This window comes from Zalophus californianus, chromosome 3 (assembly GCF_009762305.2).
Source record: "Zalophus californianus isolate mZalCal1 chromosome 3, mZalCal1.pri.v2, whole genome shotgun sequence".
NCBI classification, from domain to species: domain Eukaryota; kingdom Metazoa; phylum Chordata; class Mammalia; order Carnivora; family Otariidae; genus Zalophus; species Zalophus californianus.
In genome coordinates this window covers 72,319,177-72,340,731 of record NC_045597.1, presented here as the reverse complement: position 1 = coordinate 72,340,731, position 21,555 = coordinate 72,319,177, and the positions used below count along the sequence as shown (strand labels likewise).

Here is a 21,555-nt window from a genome sequence, read left to right as displayed (position 1 = left end):
TTAAGATTTTTAATATTTAAAAATATTAAATGCCATGGCCCCGTGTGTTAAGCTATCATAACAGTTCTTCATGTTTTCATCATAATATGAAGGCTATAAAGCTATAAAGCTATCTTTGTTTTAGTTAAGCCATTAAAGCTGGTAATACCCATCTAGCATGAAAATAATTTTCTCTAGCCCAGGCAAGGAGGCACCTAAAAAGGGAATTCACTGGAGAAAAAAGAGATATTTCACCTCTAATTATTTAACTTGCCAATTTACTTGACTAATATTTTGCTCTTTTATGTAGCTCAACCACGTGTCTTTTTGTTTGTTTCTCTTTGTTTTACTTAAGCCATAATTTATTGCCCTTTGAGTTAAGTTGGGAAGCTCCATTTCACAGCTGAGGTGGACCCTAGGCAGTCAGGCTCCATGGTGCAGGGAAGAGAAAGTTTCTTCAGTGATAAGCCCTTAGAGGGTCCACCTATTTTCTCTGCTCTAATATGCTCTAGTCATAAGAAAAATAACATAGTGATACCCGACACTTACATGGCACTTATAATACCAAGTGCTTTTCATATATTAACTCAATCCCTCCCCCGCCTATGGTTTCCATACCATTTTAACCCTGTTAATCAGATGGAAAAATTGAGGCAAAGAACGCTTAAGTAACCTGACCTGTTAGATTTATTAAGCTAGCAAGTGGTGGCGCTGGGATTCAAACCCAGGTCATGCAGCTCCAGAATCCAGTGGTCCACATGCTCTGCCCCCTTTGCCAAGCCCCACGCCAAAGAGTTGTTTGGGGAACTTGTCTGTCTTGGAATTGATTTGGCCTCACTATGGCCATGGCGGTGACTCCCAGGAGAGCTCAGGGACCTGTGGGTGATGGGCACGGGTGAGCACAGGGAAATGCACTATATTATCTTCTGATGCAGCAGTTCAGTGCTGCCTGGGGAGAGATATACTTGCTTGGCATTATTTTTCCTAATGACCACATTGCCATTCTCAGGTGAGAGCACTGCCCATATATAACTTAGTTTATTGTCATTCCAGGGTGACAGTGTTGTGGCAATTTGTCAGCAAAGGGCTGCTTTCCAGGCATTCCTGGACTGTGAAACCTTGACTACTGGTTGTCTGGGGGACATTTACCATGACCTCCATCATCACCATAGTGGCCTTTGGTCATTCCACAGTTTACCTTTTAATACAGACAACCAAATTCAAGAGATTTACCCTGAGAAGATACCATACTGTTGGTTTGCTAACATAGGTGTGCTCACTCAGGAAGAGCTGCCAGGAATCCTGTGCAGAAGCAGGCAGCACCACCATACAGCTGCCACCCAGCTGCATGCGGGGAAGCCCGGAAGGTTGTGGTCATAGGCGTTCTCGAATATTCCTTCCACAATCTCATAGTGCTTCAGCTTGCCCAAGTTGTATGAGTCATGCTGTTGTTGGGACTTCAGAGATCCAGTTGGGGTTTCTTCCCCATGGTACCCTCCTCCCACCCGTTCCCTTCATACCCAGTGTGCCCTACTGCCATTCTCTGACCTTTTAATTGACTATCCCTGCTCTTCATCTACTCTGGTCCTTACATAATAAATTAAACTGTAAAGTGCTGTTCCCAGATATACTGTAGGCAGTATCTCTTTAGACAACTATAAGCTGTAGAAAATGGGAAAATGTCAGAAAAATCTCAGTCTCTTGGTAGCTTCCCATTCCATCACTGCCACTAACATCTCTAATATACAAATGTGTTTTTCTTTCTTTCTTTCTTTCCTTTTTTTTTTTTTTTTGTATTTTTTACATAATTGACTCACAGGGAGTCTGATATAGGAAGAGAATTACAGGTATAAAAACAATGATGAGCAGTAATTGTTAAGGTAGAAAGGTGATAATTAAAGCCTGTCTCCCTGGGTACCAGCATAACTGAGATTTTGTTATCTTGGCAGCTGGGACATATGTCTGTGTTCTCTATGCTTCTGGAAACTCTTTTGCAGTGCTTATGAAGGTGGGCTACCTAAAGTACAATTGATGGGCTGGGGCTGTGGGATGACTGGGCCATTATGCCCAAGAGACCACAGCTGGACCAAGCAGGTGCTGAACTCCCAGACTTCTCACTGAATGATGAGCCTGGGAAGTTCTGGAGATGGAGCTAATTGTCAGCCCACCATTTCCTGCTTACAAGAACCTTCCTGTTCAAACCTAGAAAGAAAGATAAATACCCCAGGGTATATTTTCCCTGAGTGTCCTCTCTGATATTTCTGAATGTATGTGGTTGTGTGGTAGCTGGTCATGACTATGAACTTGCATAATCATCAATTTCTATACCTTCCCCCTCACCATAGTGAAGTCTCCAGTACAATGAGAGTAAGACTTTGCGTGGCCTCTGTAAAAACATATTTGTCAGTGAAGCGGTGAGTGTAATGCAGTGAGTTATTTCCCAAGTGGTAAATAAGCTGGGAGGAGATGTTAATAGCATAGAAGTCCATAAGGATGAACATAAATCTCAAATTTTATTTTGTCCCAAAATATTTTATTATAGCATTGATGGTACTTGGGCAAAGTTTATTGAGTAGTAAATCAGTCAAATTAAGTAATTATAGTTTGTGTGTATGCTCATAAACTTCATCTAGGTCTTAAAATATTTTGGTCAAATTTTCTAAGACGTTTGAGATTTAGTGAGACATTTGTCTCACTTGGAAAAGGTCTGGGTTAGTAAGTAGACAGAATAATAAGTGTGTGATTCTGTTCAGGGCATGAAACCTGCCTGGTAAAAATGCTAAGCATGTCACATTTCCCATACATCACATTTCAGGCATTTATCTCTAAACCTAAACCTAAACACTTTATCTCTGTGGCCATAGTCAGTCAAGCTGCCTACAGTATATCTGGGAACAGCACTCTACAGTTTAATTTATTATGTAAGGAACAGAGTAGATGAAGAGCAGGGATGGTCAATTGAAAGGTCAGAGGATGGCAGTAGGGCACGCTGGGTGTGAAGGGAACGGGTGGGAGGAGGGTACCATGGGGAAGTGCTGGAAGAGAGAATCTGATCAAACAACACATTCCGTATTTTCTTCCAGGATTAACTCTTTGGGGAAACTGAGTCAATAGCATAAGATTACATTTTAGGCCAATGAATAGAACATTGGAAAGGGATCATTTCCAGTCTTGTAACTGTAGAAATTCTATAAAAATATACCATGACAGTCTCTCTGTGGTTGCTAACCAATGTAGGAGCTGCTACGAGAGTGACCACCCCAATCCCTGAGTGTATTTCTTGTTTTCTTATGCAGTGAGACAGAGTACTGAATCAGGGAGAACCAGAAAAGAGCAAAATAGTAGTAAATATAGAACATGGATGGGTTAGCCCGGTGATAGGTATTAAAGAGGGCACGTATTAAATGGAGCACTTGGTGTTATTCGCAAACAATGAATCCTGGAACACTACATCAAAAACTAATGATGTAATGTATGATGACTAACATAACATAAAAAAAAACCCCAAAACCAAAAAACACCATTCAATTCATTTAAGTACTTCTGGGCCAGGCACTGTGTAAGTCCGAAGAACTACAATAACCAATAAGTCAGCATCCTTCAGATTGGTGTTGAAAGATACACAAAGTGTCAAATTCCAAAGACAGGAATGTCAAAGGCTCCATGGAGGCTGGAGGAGGGTACCCAGCCCAGCGTGAACCAATCAAACAGTTCATCCTGGTGAAGGCAAAAGCTGAGCTGTGTTCCAGGACAGTGAAACCAAAGGACAGTAGCAAAACAGTGTGATGTGTTCAAAGGGACTAAAAGAAATTGACATTTTGGAAGCATCAGATGAGGGAGAAACTGGGAGATGACACTTGACATGGATGTCTGGGCTGCATCAAAGGCTGCATGCTTGTGGAGAATCCTGAAGATGGTGCCTCTGCAGGCTGACCTGTGTGATGTGATCAGATTTATGTTTTAAGGAGCTCACTCTGGCAACAGGGAAGGGAGGAAGATGTAACTTGAGAGGTATAAGCCCAGAATCACAGAGGCTGTCAGAATAATTAAGGCAAGATAACACAAACTGAACTATTGCAGCTGTTCAGGTCAGAAAATGTGAAGACTTAGATTTTGTGGATTTCTTTAGTCTATTTTTTTTAAAGTAAGAGCTATTTTAAACATGTGGAAGAGTATAAGGAATAATACAAACACCCATGTTCCAGCCACAAAGGTTTAACAGATATTAATATTTTCTGTAATTTGATTTTTAAGGAGATAAAACATTTTAGTTCAGTTGAATTTTCTTGTGAACATCATGTCAACCCTAATCTCCTCTACCATCATGAATTTGCTGCTTATCATCCCCTTGCATGTGTTTCACATTTTGCTACACATATTTGTACCCATACTTAAAATATATATTTTTTACATATCTTAAACATTTATACTGGTGGTATCAGACTAAATAATATTCACAACTTTTTAAAAATTCTTATTTGTGAAATATATCCATATTGATATATAGCTTGAGTTTTTCCTGATGACCATGATGCAGTTCCTGGTATACACTACAATACGTATATCCATTCTCCTGCTGATGGACACATAGTCTATTTCACTTAGACTATTTCTGGCAAGGGGGCTATGAGTGCTGCTCACCCAGGGTTTCCTGGAGAATTAACCCTAAGGCCCCATGCGACCCATTTTACATATGAATTAGCCTCTCACCTGTGCAAGATGGTGCTAGTTATGTACCATCCTTGGGAGATTTGAGAAAATAATTCTGCAAATTATTTTCTGTTTCATGGTTCACATGAGAGCCACTTGTTAAGAAAGTTTCTGCATAGAATTGCTGGATCAGTAGGGTACATGCATAGTTCTTTCTACCAGCTATGGCAAAATGCTATTCAAAGGGATATTCTAGTTAGTTCACATTTCCTAGCACTGTATAAACAGTTTGTTCCCCATTTTTGCTGATAGTTGCTATTGTTAGATTTTTCTGTTTTGGCCAACTGAGGGCAAATAGTATCTTATTGTTACAATTTTCATTTTCCTGATTTTTAGTCTGTGTGAGCATCTTTTTCATATATAATTTTTGTGTTTAGGATTTCTTCTTTAAACTGACAATTTATATACTTCCATGTTTTCTATTCAGGTTTTGTCTTTTTCTTTCTTCTTGTAGGCTTCTTTATATATTCTGGTTGCTAATCCCATGTTGGTTATATGGATATCAAATACATTTTAAGTGTCCTTAGGGAATGTTTTTTGGATAGAAGTTTTAAATTTCAATTCTAATCAGATTTATCAATCTTTTCCTTCATGGCCTGTGCTTTTTGTGTTTCTTTAGAGTCTTTTCTGGGGGCGCCTGGGTGGCTCAGTTGGTTAAGCGACTACCTTCGGCTCAGGTCACCATCTCAGGGTCCTGGGATCAAGCCCCGCATCGGGCTCTCTGCTCAGTGGGGGGCCTGCTTCTCCCTCTCCCACTCCCCACTGTCTCTCTCTCTGTCACATAAATAAATAAAATCTTAAAAAAAAAAAAGAAAGTTTTCTCTGGCCATGTTTTTCTTTTCCCCAATATGTTTTTCTATAAAGTTTGAAGTCTCACTTTTCATATTATAGGGTTTTTTCCTACAACTGATCAGTTGGTGAGGGAGTGATATCATTTAGTTTTCTCTTTAGAAGTAGCCTGTGATCCAGGAACTATTTATTAAGTAGTCTGTCTTCACATATGCCCGTGGTTCACCGCCACATCATTGCTTTTTACAGGATTGTTTCTGAGCCCTTTACCTGGCTGCATTCTGTTTATCCATGTGCCAACACCATGCTGTCCTAAATACTATAGCTTTATGTTAAGTTTTTCGATCTGGCAAAAGGAAATTTCTTTCACTCTTTTTTATTACATCTTGCCTATGTTTGGACCTTTGTTCTTACGTATGACATCCAGGATTAACTTGTTTAGCTAAAAAATAAAACCATTAGGCTTTTTATCCAGTTCTTCTTTGAGCTAATAGAATGATTTGGGAGAACTGATATTTACGATATTAAGTTTTCTTTTCCTTGAATATGGTATATCCTTGCCTACATTCAGATGTAGTTTTATGTCTCTTGGTAACATTTTGTAATTTACCTCAGAAAGGTCCTTCACATCCTTTGTAGGACTGTCTGGGGTGACTTATAATTTCCCAACTGCTCTCTCTTCAAATATTTGTCCTATGTTTCATCTCTTTCAGGTTGCTTAACTCTTCTCTTGACCTCTTTGTCTTTTTGTGGTGTGATGGGTTTCTCAGAACTTCTCTGTTTCACCAGATCTCATTTCCACTGTCCAGACTACAGTTAATCCCACATGGACTGGTTTTATTTATTTAAGTGGCTAATTTGCCATTTCCAAAAATTCCAATCAATTCTCTTCTGTATCCATATGTTGTTTCATTTTTGCCTCTTCTCATCCCACAATGTCTTATTGTTATTGTTTTTTTAATGGGTCTGTTTTAACTTATTTCTGTGAACATACTTATTTTAAATCTTTGTCAGACTAGTCCATAAAATGAACTCATTCACAGTAAACTCATGTAGTTTTTGTTGGCTGTCTTTCTTAGCATTAAATGTGTTACTATGTTTTGCAGCTTTTGTTTACAGGCTCATTTAGTTGTTACAGTGGTTTTTCTTTTTCTCACCATGTTTGCCTTCCCTATTTATGGTTGGGTCTGTCTGCCAAACTCTGGGTTCTCCAATCCAGAATAAGGTCTTTTCAGGGGATTTGAGTCCCTGTGCCATGATGATATTATCTCTGATTCAGTCACCATACCCGGACATAGTGGGAGGTGAGGGGGTTGCTGTGGTTCCTGGCCATCAGGCTGTGTCTGCCTCTTCCAACTCCTCTAGATCTGCAGTGAGCAACAGGTGTGTTCAACATTCTTTACAAGGCTAGCTTCTTCTCTGATGGCTGCCTTAGACAGGGGAGCACTGTGTGTCCCTCGCCCTATAGGAGCCTTCTTCCAGACAGAGCCTTGTGGGTCCTTCCCACAGCTTCCTGTCCTGTTCAAATTCTGATTCACAATTCTGTCTTCATTTGGAAGATGACCATAGTTACTTCTGTTTCTATTTTAAATTTGTCATTGGCATATGTTGGGAGCAGAGGATATACATCGAAGTGTGATTGTATTTTGCTTTCTCAACTTGTCCCCAAACCTGATTTTAAAAAATAATAATTTTCAAAGTTGTATGGTGTTATCCTAACATTTGTCTATCACAACAGTACAATTCTGTATCCTTTCAACCCCTGCTTCCATCTGTCTTTATTGTCGTAGAATTGAGGGTGGCATTCTATCAGTGAATCATATCATGATCCACCAGCTGAAAGATTAATTCAGGAAGCATGATTAGAAAGAGACATCTGAGTAGTTTATCTGGGCCATAAGGCATGGACATCAGTGACAGGATTTAAATAACTGAAATGAATTGTCTTTAGTTCTCTTGTCTCACCAAATTAGCATCAGAGTGTTTTTACCAGTTTAGGTAAGGTGATGTCAGAAAGTCTAACTCCTTTGCTGGTGATAAATTATCACTGTGTTCATTTGCTGATGGAAAGAACACTTTCTGTTACTAAATACCTGGTTTGCCTTTTGGAACAAGAATGATAATATGACATTTATCATTAAGAATAATTAATATCTGGGATGTACTAAATTCTGTATAATTGCTTTTAACAATGTGTCAACAGTCGAAGTAAATAAGAAATTGTGCTTCTCTTTAATAAACTCTATGTATTTATTATTTCACAAGCTGGAATTGGTATGTCTGTTACTTGTAAGGCTGTGTCTCCCAAAATGCCGTGTTAAATTTAAGTTAGCGCTGGCTGTACTTCTCCGGTGTTTCGTGGAGTTAATATTAGCCTGTGTCTCAACATCATCATGTCATCCTATCTTAGAACATGCTAATGAAACAGCCCCTCAGATGAAAAAGATAACATTACAGATTCTTCAGAGATCTCTCAGATTTATGTTTATTTTTAGCTCAAGTAAAAAGTTGCACGTTTAAAAGATGCAAATGGTGGGCGCCTGAGTGGCTCAGTTGGTTAAGCGACTGCCTTCAGCTCAGGTCATGATCCTGGAGTCCCGGGATCAAGTCCCGCATCAGACTCCCTGCTCAGCATCTGCTGGTATCAGGAAACACTGAGAGAGATCAGCCTCTGGTTGGGGATACCAGCCATCTGCTCAGCAGGGAGTCTGCTTCTCCCTCGGACCCTCCCCCCTCTCATGCTCTCTCTCTATCTCATTCTCTCTCTCAAATAAATAAATAAAATCTTTAAAAAATTTAAAAAAAAAGATGAAAATGGTATAAAATATCTGGGGATAATTCATTGTGGGTTCTGCCAAATAACATTTGACATTACGACCAAATTTAACTACTAAACTTCTAAGTTGCTTTTCATGTTCTCATTTATACCATGGAGAGGAGAAGATGACACCATTAGATTTTTAATATTAAAATATCAAAGCTTTTCATATGAAGAATTCAGAGAGCTTAGACACACTGTCAAAGGCCACCATCACTTGATACTTCAAGGAAACTCCATTTGAATTCCCAAAACAGGGTCTAGATTTTTTTTTTAATGTTTTTAAATTTTAAACATGAAATAAACATTAATTTTTTTCCCAAAGCTTTTAAGACTATAGAATTCAATAGGGATCATCAGGATTCATAGAATGTGGAAGTAAATTCTGAAAAACTTGAATTGCTTTTATTTATGCCTGAGGCCTCTTTAATATTAAAATCTTTGCTGAGGAAAAGGGATCTCTCTATGTCTTTGAATAGCCAAAGAAAGTCATTTGAATATACAGAGATAATCAACAACCACACAGTTAAGTTCTGTGACTTGTAAAGCTTTACTTCAATGCTAAAACTAAGCCATTGTAAAGATGATGTTTGATCTTAGAATCCTTTCAAGAAGAGCAGTTACAGTTTTTAGAATGATAGCAGAATTCCTTGAGTCTTCTTTTCTCCTCACTTGGGCCTGGGACCCTAATCTGGAGGTAATTGAGGTGGCTCCATCTCCAACAGAAAAGTCCCTGTTATGTCAGGAAACACTGAGAGAGATCAGCCTCTGGTTGGGGATACCAGCCATCTATCAAGTATCTCCCTTTTCACAGTGCATGTATCTGTAATGTTAAGGCAGATGACCTGAGGCCTTGTTTCCTGTCACTGCTGGAAGAGACCTGAGCCTTTTGGCTTCTCCTCCAGCCAGGAGGGATGAGCTAAGTAGTCTCCCTCAACAGCTTCCTCTCTCCATCATGCTGAGGAGAATTTGAGAACTCTTGTGTTACTTGGGCTGTTATTCTTTCCTTCTGTGAAAAACAGGAAGATAAAATTACAGGCAGGGCTGATAAATTACTTTAATCTCTGAGAGAGAAGTTATTTTATCCTTGGAGTGGAATCATGTCAGGCTTGCTGTTGTACACTCCACCAAACAAGAGAACAAGAGTTACGTACCATTCTTACAGGTTAATGCGCTGTTTCTGTCATGTAATCTGGGACTTCTCAAACATGTCAGAGAAGAAAAAACCCACTCCCTAGAGAATATTATGGCGTGGATGGCTCAAAGTCCCATAGTTCATTGAAGGTTTATATGTTTTCCAAAAAATAATGTAAGATTTGCATTTTATTCGAAAATATATCCAGTTTTATATTAAGAGAATTATATTGTTACATTTGTGAATTGTTACAGCCTTTCTGGTAAGCAATTTGGCAATATCTGTTAACATTAAAAATATATGTACCCTTTCACCCAGCAATCTTATTCCTGGGAATTTGTCTCATAGAAGTAAAAGCATTACTACATAAGATATATGTATAAAGATACTTATGACACGTCATGGCAAAAATTGGACTAATGAATGGCATTCAACAGGGAAGTGATAGAATACATTATTAATCATGGAGCCATCTCATCATCAATTGTGCAGTCATTAAAGAGAATGAATTCGGGTGCCTGGGTAGCTCAGTTGGTTGAGCACCCAACTCTTGGTTTCAGCTCAGGTCATGATCTCAGTGTGGTGGAATTGAGCCCTGCATCAGGCCCCGCACTCAGTGTGGAGTGTGCCTGAGACTCTTTCTCTCCCTCTCCCTCTGCCCCTCCCACCACTCATGCTCTCTCTCTCTCTCTCTAAAATAAATAAATCTTAAAAAAAAAAGAGAGAGAATGAATTGGAACTCTGCCAGATGACTTAAAAGACTATGAGTAAAGCAAAATGCAAAAAAGTGCATATAAAAGCCCATTTTTATAAAATGATCAATGACAGAATAACTCTATATGTTTCTGTATGTTTTATAAATAATGACATTTGCATGAGGAACTAGTAACTCAACAGGTTGCCTGCAGTAGAAGGGATGCAAGGAGAGTAGAGGACAGGGAAGCAAAAAAGAGAGAGAAAGGTGTGGAAACAGAAAAAAGAGGAAAAAAAGGAAGAAAATATTGTATTTATATAATTATGTGGAATTAGAAATGTATATGTGGTATCTGTCATACAACTTTTAAATAAACACATTGTCAAAATTGGAAAATGCACAGGCTCATGCTGAGTGGCTTTACATTTTCACTATCCCATTAAAACATGGCCTTGTGAGCTGTTGTACATTGCCTTGTATGTGGGCATGACAGCATCCATACTGTGGAGATGTGAGGGCTGTAAGCCACCACACTGCCTCCTGTTGCTAGTGTATCTGCACTCTTGGGAAGTTCTGTTGGTTCTGCCATGATGTGAACATAATGGGGCTTCTTGATGGAGGTAGGCTGTGGTCATTTTTAAGGTTCCCAGACTTTGGTACATTGGTTCTGAGGCTCAGTTTTTGCTGGTTCTCCTACCTTTGATGCATCACTTGATTTGACCTCCAGCGTTTGGCAGTGAATCCTGGTTTTTTCTGCAGTTCCATCTTGGTTATTGGCTTTAATCTTGTCTTGACCTCCAGCTTTTATGTAATTTCTGCATCTGAGCCATTCTTTTGTTGTTGTTGTGAAGTACTTTAGTCTCATCTTTTTCCTTTATTCTCTTGGCCATTATTAAAAACAGCCTGTCTTCTTGATCTGCTTTATCATGGTCTAGGATCAAGGATACTTTTAGTATGAGCTATATTAAATGCAGTTTCCTTTCCCCTTGACTTTTCTGCAACAGCTATATAATTACTAACAACAGAGATTCAGATGAATTTGTTCCCTGTTTTATGTTGCTTTTGAAGCATGAAATCTAGTTGAATTTGGATGTTTGGGTTGCACTCTGTCTCATTTTAGCATGTTAGTTTGTTTGCCCCCAAAACCCATAGCATCTTTTTTGTAAAGGAGTCTCAAAGGTTATTTGATCCAACCATACTTCACATGCCATAAGCCTTTATGAAACACTTCCACAGAGTGCTTGGTCAAATTTCTGGACATTTTCCTGCCAGTATAAGAAATTTACTATCTCCAGAGGTGACTCATTTTCATCTGTGTACGTTTCTTCTTTATATATATAGTTAAATCTGTTTATCTGCCTGTACTCTTACTGGCAGCCAGATAAAAACGAGATCCTTTCTTGATGAAGATAACAATATCTAGAGCCTCTGAGATGTTTCATACACAAAAAGCAGGGGGAGCAGTTTAAAAATTACCAAGTATTCCAAAAGAGAGGACCAAATAACTGAAAACTGAGAGAAAAACAAAAACAAAAAAACTAGACAATATCACCTTGTGAGACTGCTGGAAGCTTAGGTTGCTGCTCTGTACTATACAGATCAGCAAAAGCTCCAAGAGGGGAAAGTAGTAGGAAAAGTCTAGCTCACATCTTAGTGTGTTTTCCTTCATGCTGGTATGTTGGCTGCTCACATCCTGGCTACTTTAGTTGTTCTCTGATGCTTTCAAGAAGCTAAATTATGTATTTTGTGTATTTTTTATGGTTGTTGATATTTTCAGTGTGAAAGTTGACCTGATACAAGCTACTCCTTCATAGTCAGATGCAGACTGAACACATATGATAATGAAAAATGTCAATTACACATTGGTAATTTATTCTCGTAAGCTTTGAAATCAGATAACAATTTGGAGGAATTGTTTTCAACTTTACAATTTGGGGACTAGAGTTCAGGCCCTCATTTCATTTCTGGAGACTGATTACAGAATAGGAAAGTGAACTGAATCATTCATACTAGATGACTTTACCAGTTAATTCCTATATTCATGTACTGCTTGTGAGGATCTAAACAGAAGAGTATTCAAAGTTATTTGAGATGGGTTGCAGCATCACCAAGAATGCCAAGTCTTTGATCTACTTTTTCACCATCACAGTTTTGCTTGCATGATGAAAATAAATTTATTCCTTTCAACACTGAAAAAAAAAAATCTCCAGCGCTACCACCTGACTTTATATTGTATAGCTAAATACCATATCATATGTCCAGTTCATCCAGCCAAGCATTGAATTGTGGTTCAAGCCATAGGAGTGTTTCTAATTTATAATTTTATTATGTTCTGTTCTTAACTCTTAAGGGCAAAGCCTTTCTTGGTGAATTATTCAATGAACTGACTTAAATTGCTCTTCAAAATATTGTTGAGGGGTGCCTGGGGGGCTCAATCAGTTAAGTGTCTGACTCTTGTTTTCACCTGAGGTCATAATCTCAGGATCATGAAATTGAGCCCCACATCAGGCTCTGTGCTTAGTGCAGAATCTGCTTGTCCCTCTTCCTCTGCTTCTCCCCCTGCTTGCTCGCTCGCTCTCTCTCCACCCCCCTCAAATAAATAAAATCTTAAAAAAAATATATCGTTGACTCTCACATAACATGAATATGTTATGTTTGATAACATATGAAATTACTACCCACGGAAAGACTATCTTTAGGAATGCTTACTATACTAAACTTCTAAAAAGAAAACCCAAAACCAAAAATCATAAAAACCTTTTTCAACCTACCAAAATAAATAATTTCCTGCTGCTGTTTCACAAGCACCATGTCCAACAGTTCAATCATATCAAAGTTCTCTTTGCCCCACAGATAATTGTGGCTTATGATGCTCTGATCAGTTGCACTAGAAAATATCACAAGTGATTTATCTTTTTGGTGTAACTTGTCCTGTAAGTTTCCCATTAATTCTTCAATATCCTGAACACCAGTTTCAGATTACACTTATATTTATACAAGGTTATTCCTGCCTGTTCAGAAAACATAACTGTAGCTACACTCAATACGCATTTTTGTAAACCCACCACTCCTAAGAGGTTGAATGTCCAGCCACTTTTTCACTCAGTCCACTCCTTCACAGATGCAGCAGCCGTCTCCCTCACTTTCAAGAAACAGAGCTCGTGGTTTCTAATAGAAACAAATAAAATAGGTCTGTTTCTCATTTTATTAAGTTTTCATCACAAATCTTTCTTTATGCCAGCATTTATTGTGGTTTATTTCAAAGTGGCAGCTTATGTTGTGTTCTTTCAGTGCAGACATGCTTATTTGCATATTAAACACCTACCATATTTTTATGTGGAAGTGAAGAATATTACTTTCTCACATTTTTTATGGCACATTCAGCTCTTCAAATCTGTCGTATTTCTGCTTTTAATATGGATACAAGAAATATTTCACTTTCTTTCCATGCAAGTGCAAGAGAAGCATCACAGCATGGAGACCGATGGCAACTGACTTTGACCTTTGAGTTGTGTGGACAGTAGAGAGCAGGGGGACTCTGGCAAACTGAAGAGGGAGTGCCTTGTTTAAGGGTGAAAGCCACCGCCCAACTCCAGCCAGGAATCATTTAGTATTTCCAGATCTTATGATTTAAAAAAAAGAAAAAAGCCAGAAATTCAGATTTTGGGGTGAAATCCCTCAATTTTGAATATTGCTAATTAATTCCATGATTTCCAAAAACAATGTGTGGGCCAAACAGAATGTGTCTGTTGGGCTGATTTGGCTTGCAGTTGTCCGTTTGGAACCTTAGTATTGTATGATCATAGACTCCAAGAATGTCGGAGCTGGAAGGAACCTTAAGGCTTATCAAAAATAAACAGCTGATGAGGGAAATAATTTAGACCAGAAATTAGACTCCTGACTCTCATTTCAGGACATTACAGGTGTCTAATCTGTTTAGTAGAAAATCTTTTTGATCTGTAACCATTAATGCAAAACCCTGGTATAACCAGGTGGTGAAAGCAGAAAAATTTCAAGGTCTGGTGGTTGGTGGTTTTAAGTGCCCTGCTTCTTACCTGAATTAACTGAGCAGTTCTAGCCATGTTTTGCTCATTTTTACCTCAAGAGATATGACTGTGGGAGGCAAGAGGGTGTTAGTACTGTCTGGGTTTCCCCACATTACCAGGACTAGAATTAATCAGAATAATTACTGCCTGCTTTCTGCTAGTTTCTTTTTGTTTTTGTTTTTGTTTTACAACCTGGGGCATTAACTATTCCAAGAGAAATTTCCACATAACATGTTCTGGGAGCACAGCATTCCTCACAAGACTTAAAGTGTTTGAATTTAGGATTGCTTTTTGTTCTTACTGTTACTAATATTGTTCAGCTGAATCCGGAGGGATTTGACAGTGAATGTCCCTAAACTTTCAGAGTCTCCTTTCCAGACGGATATGAAGGCTTTGGGCTGGACAGACTCTGAGGTTGTTTCACTGCAGAGCTAACAAATATCCTGTGAAAAGTGTGCACAGTCATGTTGGTCCTACTATTACCTTTTTGAAATTAGGTAAATAAGGTTTAACCTTTCTTTCCACTCTTTTCCTTCCAATTTGGAGATGTTTCAACTATTGCCCAGTGCCATTTAGCGAGGGTTTGGGGTTTTGCACTTTTTTAAAAAGCTGTTGGTGATGTGGAAGCATCTTGAGCCTGGCATGGTGGGGATTCGGTGAGTAAAGGGTAGACTTGGCCCAGGCAGAGTCCGAGGGGAGAACAGACATCATGCACCAGCGGAGACGTGACACTGACCCCACTGGCTTCTTGGGCCTGAGTCAGTCATTGTGCCCATTTACATTTTCCCCGAAGTAAAATAGATAATATCGTAGTCAATGTTGATGTCATGATAGATTTTTCTTATATAAATTGGATATTCTGAAGCACAAAGATAAACAATTTTTTTTTACTGCTAATGGTGAGCTGTAGTCTGCTGGAGATGCCGTGAGAAGTTGTAATTCAAAGTGTGTGCTGGGAGAAACGGGACTTCGTATTTTCACTTGCCCAGACAGTTTGTATTTGCGATGATCCAATCTCGGCTTTTTAATTCGAAGAAGTTGCTATTTCCAGGGAAACATTTCTGCCATCATTTGGAAAGGGAGAGGTAAATCTACCATATCGCCTGGAGGTTGACAGAAAAAGAAGGAAATCAACTCTTTTGAATGCTTTGGAAGGAAAAAAAATGAGCCATTTTAGTCATTCTGATTTCAGAGGGTTATTCTCGTCTGAAAAAATCTGTTTGAAAGGTTGAAATGGAATATTGCCACCACTATACCTCTCATGGTGAAGAGAAGTAATAGGCAATTATTTTTGTAAGGTGCTTCTCGAAAGAAAAGCTACGTAGGACTGGACCTACATTCATACGATAAAACGGAATTGAGCAGTTATTCAATGAATTTCAAACAGTGTCAAGAGCCAATCATGAGTTTTGCCCTAAAGTACGTAGAGTGACTTTTCTAGAGTGAAAATAGCTTCCAGTCCCTGTTCCACTATAATGATAATATGGTTTCATGTTAAAAAAAAAAAAGTCAAACAATATAGAAAACTATACAAAAGAATTTATTTCAAATTTTCCCTTCAGACATATTTTTTGAGTACCTACTGTGTGCAGGCTGGGTGTTGGGGATTCAGACAAGCATGGTTCTTGCCCTCTCTGACCACTGCCTGGTTCTTCCAGACATTGCTCTATGTTGACATACACACATAACCTGGTGGATAATTAATTTTGTAAGATTGTGTCACAATACATGAGCAGTTTTGCAACATAATATGATCTGATAGGAGATTCTTTACTGATGAATATAACCATGTATCACACTCTAATGACTACATAGTGTTCAGTTGTGTGACTCTACCATTGTTTAGGTAGTACTGAAAAACATTTAGATTGTTTTTAGAGTTATTTAATTTTTATTTATTCAATTCTTCTTGCTATTTTTTAGATTAATAGACTTCTCCTCAGATGGTTGATTGGCCCCACAAATGGCATGCCTACTTCCCTTAGCCAGTGGTTGTGTAGCTGCCACTTTGGTGTTCTCTCCGGCTCATGCTTTCTCATTGTTTGCAATACAGATAGGTTGAGAATGTTCCAAATCTTCAAGTTCTGGTTCCTTTTTGCGTGACACTTATTTCTTCAATATTATCTCTCTCCTCTCGGAGTTTGCTATAAACAGCAAAGAGAAACCAGCCCTACCCTTCAACACTGCTTAGAAATCATCTCAGCTAAATATTCAAATGCATCACTTAACAACTTCTGCCTTCCACAGCATAGCAGAACACTCTTAAGCCAAGTCCTCTGCCACTTTATAATGGTGATTACTTTCCCCCCAATTTCCAGTAATGTGTTCCTTATACCTATCTGAGACCTACCAGATGAACCTTTAACCTCCATGATTCTAGCAACAGTTGGTTAGTCTCTGTTGAAGTATTTCTCTTTAGGGCAAGCCTTGTTAAGAAGAATAGAATGCCCTGGGTGTATTTCAAAAATGCCTACTTTCCCCCCTCCCTCTGCCAGAAGGACAATGGGATTTTCCTCTGATCTTCAGTGAGAAAACTTGTTAGGGCTCCTGGAGGTAAAACTCACAGAAGTGGACGAGTCCCCCTAAGACTGAGTATCCCCTGAAGTTTTTAAGTCTCAAACATGTCCCCACTAAGCTTCCAGTAACCCCCCAATTACATAATAAGTCTTCATACCACAGTCCTGGTTTCTATAGAGATATCTGCTTATTGGCTTCTGCTCCAGGACATTGTGATTCTCTGTATCTGCCTGTCATCTCTCCAATTTGGGGGCAGTTGTTTGCCCTGTGACTTCAGTTTTCTGATGGATCTAAGAAGAGTTGCTGATCTAAAGTTTGTTCAGCTTTTTCTTGCTGTGTGGGTGGGAGTGATGACTTCCAAGTTCCTCACATTCTGAACTGGAAACTGACATCTCTATTTAATGTATGTCTTTGATTTTGTGTAGGGGGGAGGTTGTTGGGGGTTTTTGCACTGTTATTAACGATACTACTACTTTGTATATATGACCAGTTGCCTTCTGCGGATTAATTCTTCTAAGTGGATCAAGGGTTACACAAAATGCTAATTGATATAATTAGCCAAATTTCCTTATGCTAAGGTCACTATACTCCCACCAGCATGGATGAGTTTGCCTGTTTTCACACACCCACACCAACACTCACTATTGTCAGACTTTTGTATCTTTGCCAGCCGGAGAAGCAGAAAGTAATATCACATAATTTTATCGGCATGTTTTTGATTAACCATGAGTCTGCCTTTCCACATTTATTACCCCTTTGTATTTCTTCTTTTATAAATTATCTATGTATATTTCACCTATTTCTCTATTTGGATGTTCATCTTTTCCCTATTAATTTATACAAAGTTTATTTTAGGGTTAGTAAAACCGTGTATCTTATATTTTGTAAATGTTTTTCCTACAGTTTGTTGTTTATATTTTTAATTTCATTCACAGTAGGATTTTTAAGTTTTTTATTTTTTGTAGTAAAATGTATACACCTTTATCATTAATTCTGTTTTCGTTGTTGTTGTTTAATATTGCTAACAAAGATTTTCCCCCATTCCTGGCATATTCAGTTATTTATTTTGATTCAGATCTTGGTTTTTGCTCAGCCATATTTTCTCCTAGTCTTTAAAATAGAACTCTTTGGTTCAGCTGGAATTTGTTTTGGTGGAAAGCCTGAGAATGGGATCAGACTTGATCTGGAGCCAAACAACCAGCCAACTGAACATTTACGGAATAGGTCCTTATTTCATCATTTTGTAATGCCACTGTTATCACCTGCTGGGATCTCCTTCTGGGCTCTCCATTTTATGGATTTGCTTATTTCACACTGTATAATACTGTAGCATTCATCTCTGGTGGTGGTATATCCCCTCTACTCTTCTTCTTCTATTCCTCGTGCCCCCAGCTATTCTTACAAATTTATTCTTCAAGGTAGGCTGTCACAATCACTTTTTCAAGGTTACTTCTCCCAAAAAGACAAGTCAGTACTTCTTTTTATTATTAGTCTCATGCATTTTCTTAAATTTGCATATAATTTTTTTATTTGTAAATAGTTTGAAGGAGATTTTTTACATTCTTTGCTAAACTAAGAAAACTATGTTATTTGAATTTTTAGCTGGTCATTTAATTGAATGCTTATTGACTATAATATTTTCAGTTGGCTATTTTTGGACTCTCTAGGTATGTTAGTATATCATCTGCAAATAATAATTTTCATTTTTAATATTCAAAGCTTTGCTGCGGTTTTTAAATAATATTAAATGATAATGATGTAAATGAATACTTTCACCACATTTTTGGGCTTTGTTGGGAATGCTTCTAGTGTAAATCTTAATGGTTCAAGCTAATGCTGTGAAATACATGCATTTGCCATTTTAAGGAATTATCCCTATTCCATTTTTATTTAGTCTTTTTTTTTAAATCAGGAATAAATGTTGAATTTTGTCAAGTATTTGCTTAAGTCAGTAATCAACAGACTCCTGTATTTTTTGTGCTTGATTTTTGATATAGTCAATTTTTTTTTAGATTTTCTAATATTGAGTTATTTTTCCTCTCCATTCCGGAACTAATTGGCATACTGATTCTTTCTAATTCACTCATGAAACTGTCTTGGCCTGGAGCTTATTATAAATCAGTAATTTCCAGCTTCTTCGATGATTCCTTTGTTTTTTGGCCTATTTAGGTGTCCCAGTTAATTTCTGTAACATATTTTCCTACAAAATTACCCACATCACTCAAATTCCCTAACTCATGAGCATACAGTTCTTTCAGGTTTTTGCTCAGCCAAAAACCTGTGTCTCCGTCTTCCCTTCTTATAGCCAATATTATATATTTGCATTTTTTTTTCTTGCTAGCTAGAGATTTGTAGGGTATATTGAGGTTGTTTTCTCAAAAAAAAAAAACCCTCCAATTTATTAATCTATCTTTTTTTTTCCTTTTTTCCTAGTTAATTACTTTTTTTTAATCTTTAAATCAGCCTTTTGGCTTTCCAAGGGCATATTTCCTTACACTTTTTATAGCCTCTTCTGTTGATTGTTTACTTCATTTCTTTCCTTCTCTCTTAGCACAGAAGGTGTATTTTACTCTGGATATATCTTTGAGTGTATTCTGTAGGTTCTATAAACAATTAGGGTGAGATTGGTTATTTAATCATATTATTGTCTAAAACTACAAAGACACAGAATCCTGACCTCAGCCAATCACCTTTTCCCACAAGGTTCCTGAGGACCCAAGCCCCAGTATAAAGAACCTAGAAAGCTAGGATGAACAGGGTAGAACACTAATTTTCCTAGCCAGAATAGACTTAAGTAGCTTCTAATAAATGGCAGTAGCAAGGCTTATTCTGTGTTACTCCTTTCAAAATGCAAACCCAAATCCCATACAGTATTAGAAAAGTCTAGTACCAGCACTATCAGAAATAGAAACGGAGAAAGGTGTTGTCAAGTAAGAAAATTGCCAATTCTTATTCTGCGTTGGGAAGAGCAGGAAATAGACGAACAGAGAAAAAAACGTAAATAGCTTATTCCTAGAGGTCAGCTGTCTTCATGTGGTTTTGATGATTACTTAATCTGAGTTGTTTAAAAAACCATTTAAAAACTTTCCAGTGGGTCTGGTTCACTTTTGTTTTAGGTATTTATGTCCAGTTATATAGAACTGTGAACAATGGAGGTGATTTAAAAGGTTTTTAATAGGTTTTAATTTATTGACTGTGAGCTCATGTTCTGTGTAGCGGCTTTCCAGAACAGTCCTGTGTGCTCTGGGTCATGGAAATACCCATAGAGATGATTTTGTGTCTCCAGTAAGGCCCCAAGGGCTTTCACTAGTTCTGGATCTGTTTTTATGATCATTTCGCAGTCCAGGTTTCCTGTGCTTCAATATCCATCCCATTCTAGGCCAAGGGGGCTCTTATTTCTTTGGGTGATCTTGCTACCCAGGCCCCATGCTCATGGCAAGCTTCTTTACTGCTTCTCTAAGCCAAAGGTAGAATTCTCTGGTCCTTGCGTGTCCTGTTTTAGGTGAGTACCTCAGTCCAGGCCCCTGTTGTCTGTGGTCTGAGGTCTGGACTCAGCTCCCACAGAGCTGTCAGGACTTCATAAAGGGCATGTCATGTGGGTGAGTCATTTGGCTTCCACTCCTGCTCGCTTCTGGGATATTAATTCCTTCTTGATGTTTTATAGCTGGAAATTTCCCTTTCTTGGTTTCAGATCAAATATATGGCTTAATAATTATTTTGCAGTATTTTATACACATTTTTCACATTTTCACATTTGAGAAACAAAGGGGAAGAGACAGGAGAGCATCCCTACATGCCAGGCCCGTGCACACCATTGCCTGGAAGCCTGGATTAATGATCACACTCATCCCATGGTTAATGGTTCAGTTTGGGGCTTCAATTTATATATAGCTGTATGATCTATACATGACATAGCTCCTTCTTCTATTCACTTCAGTGAAATTGAACAAATTCTTATTGAGAACCCATTACAGGGCAGTTACTGCATTGGATGCTATACAGAAACAGTTCGAGCCCTAGTGATTCATGATCTGGTGGGAGGGACAGGCAGAGCTTAGAATAGCTAGAATATGCATTTCCTTCTGTGCTACTTGGGGTAACTGGGGGTCAGGCCATTTGTTGGATTCTTGGGGTTGAACTCACCAGACTAGAGAAATGTAGGTGCATTCCCAGAGGTTCTCAAATTTTGGGAAACTCCCACAGTCCTTGAAAATCTGGGGAAAAAAATACCTATGGATCTGATTCTCAAAAAAATATTCACTCATTGTGCACATGGTTTCTGGATTTCTGAAGCCCCTCTGTAGACCTCCCAGGGTGAGGAAAGTCTAAAGTCAAGGTAAGATAAACCTGTCAGATTGTGGATCACCACACCAAAAACTAATGATGTACTGTATGGTGACTAATATAACATAATAAAATAAAATTAAAAAAAAAAAGATAAACCTATCAGGTTTGGATTGCAAGTCCTTCTGGAAAGAGAAGTAATTTTGTTTCTGCGGCCCAGTCAGTGAACAGACACCACCGGTGCCATGAGAATTGCTGTCAACATGACCAGTGTTTCATCAAGATATATTTTATTATTCCTAGCGCCGTCTAAATCCAGTCCCCGGCATTACTAACTGCAGAGGTGTTTGTAAACCCAGTGCCCCAGCCCCCCCATACAGGCAGAGTATGCTGATAACTCTGTCCTAATTAGCACTTTTGTCAACTGTTAAGAATTCTAGCATATAAAAGTCCCAACTGCCTGATGTGATGCAGTAGAAGCCATCTGCAAACTTAATGCCCTTGCAATGGTGATGGAAGGAATCTTAGCATGATAGTGAGTATCTGATCTTTGCTTACAGTGCTGAGTACGCTTGCTCCCACT

At 38.4% G+C, this 21,555-nt stretch overlaps 1 protein-coding gene across 7 annotated transcripts in view; it reads left to right on the top strand.

The window, feature by feature from the left end:
- The window catches only part of MTUS2 (microtubule associated scaffold protein 2), a 594,294-nt gene that overhangs the window by 365,937 nt on the left and 206,802 nt on the right, over positions 1 to 21,555 (top strand). The window lies entirely within an intron of this gene.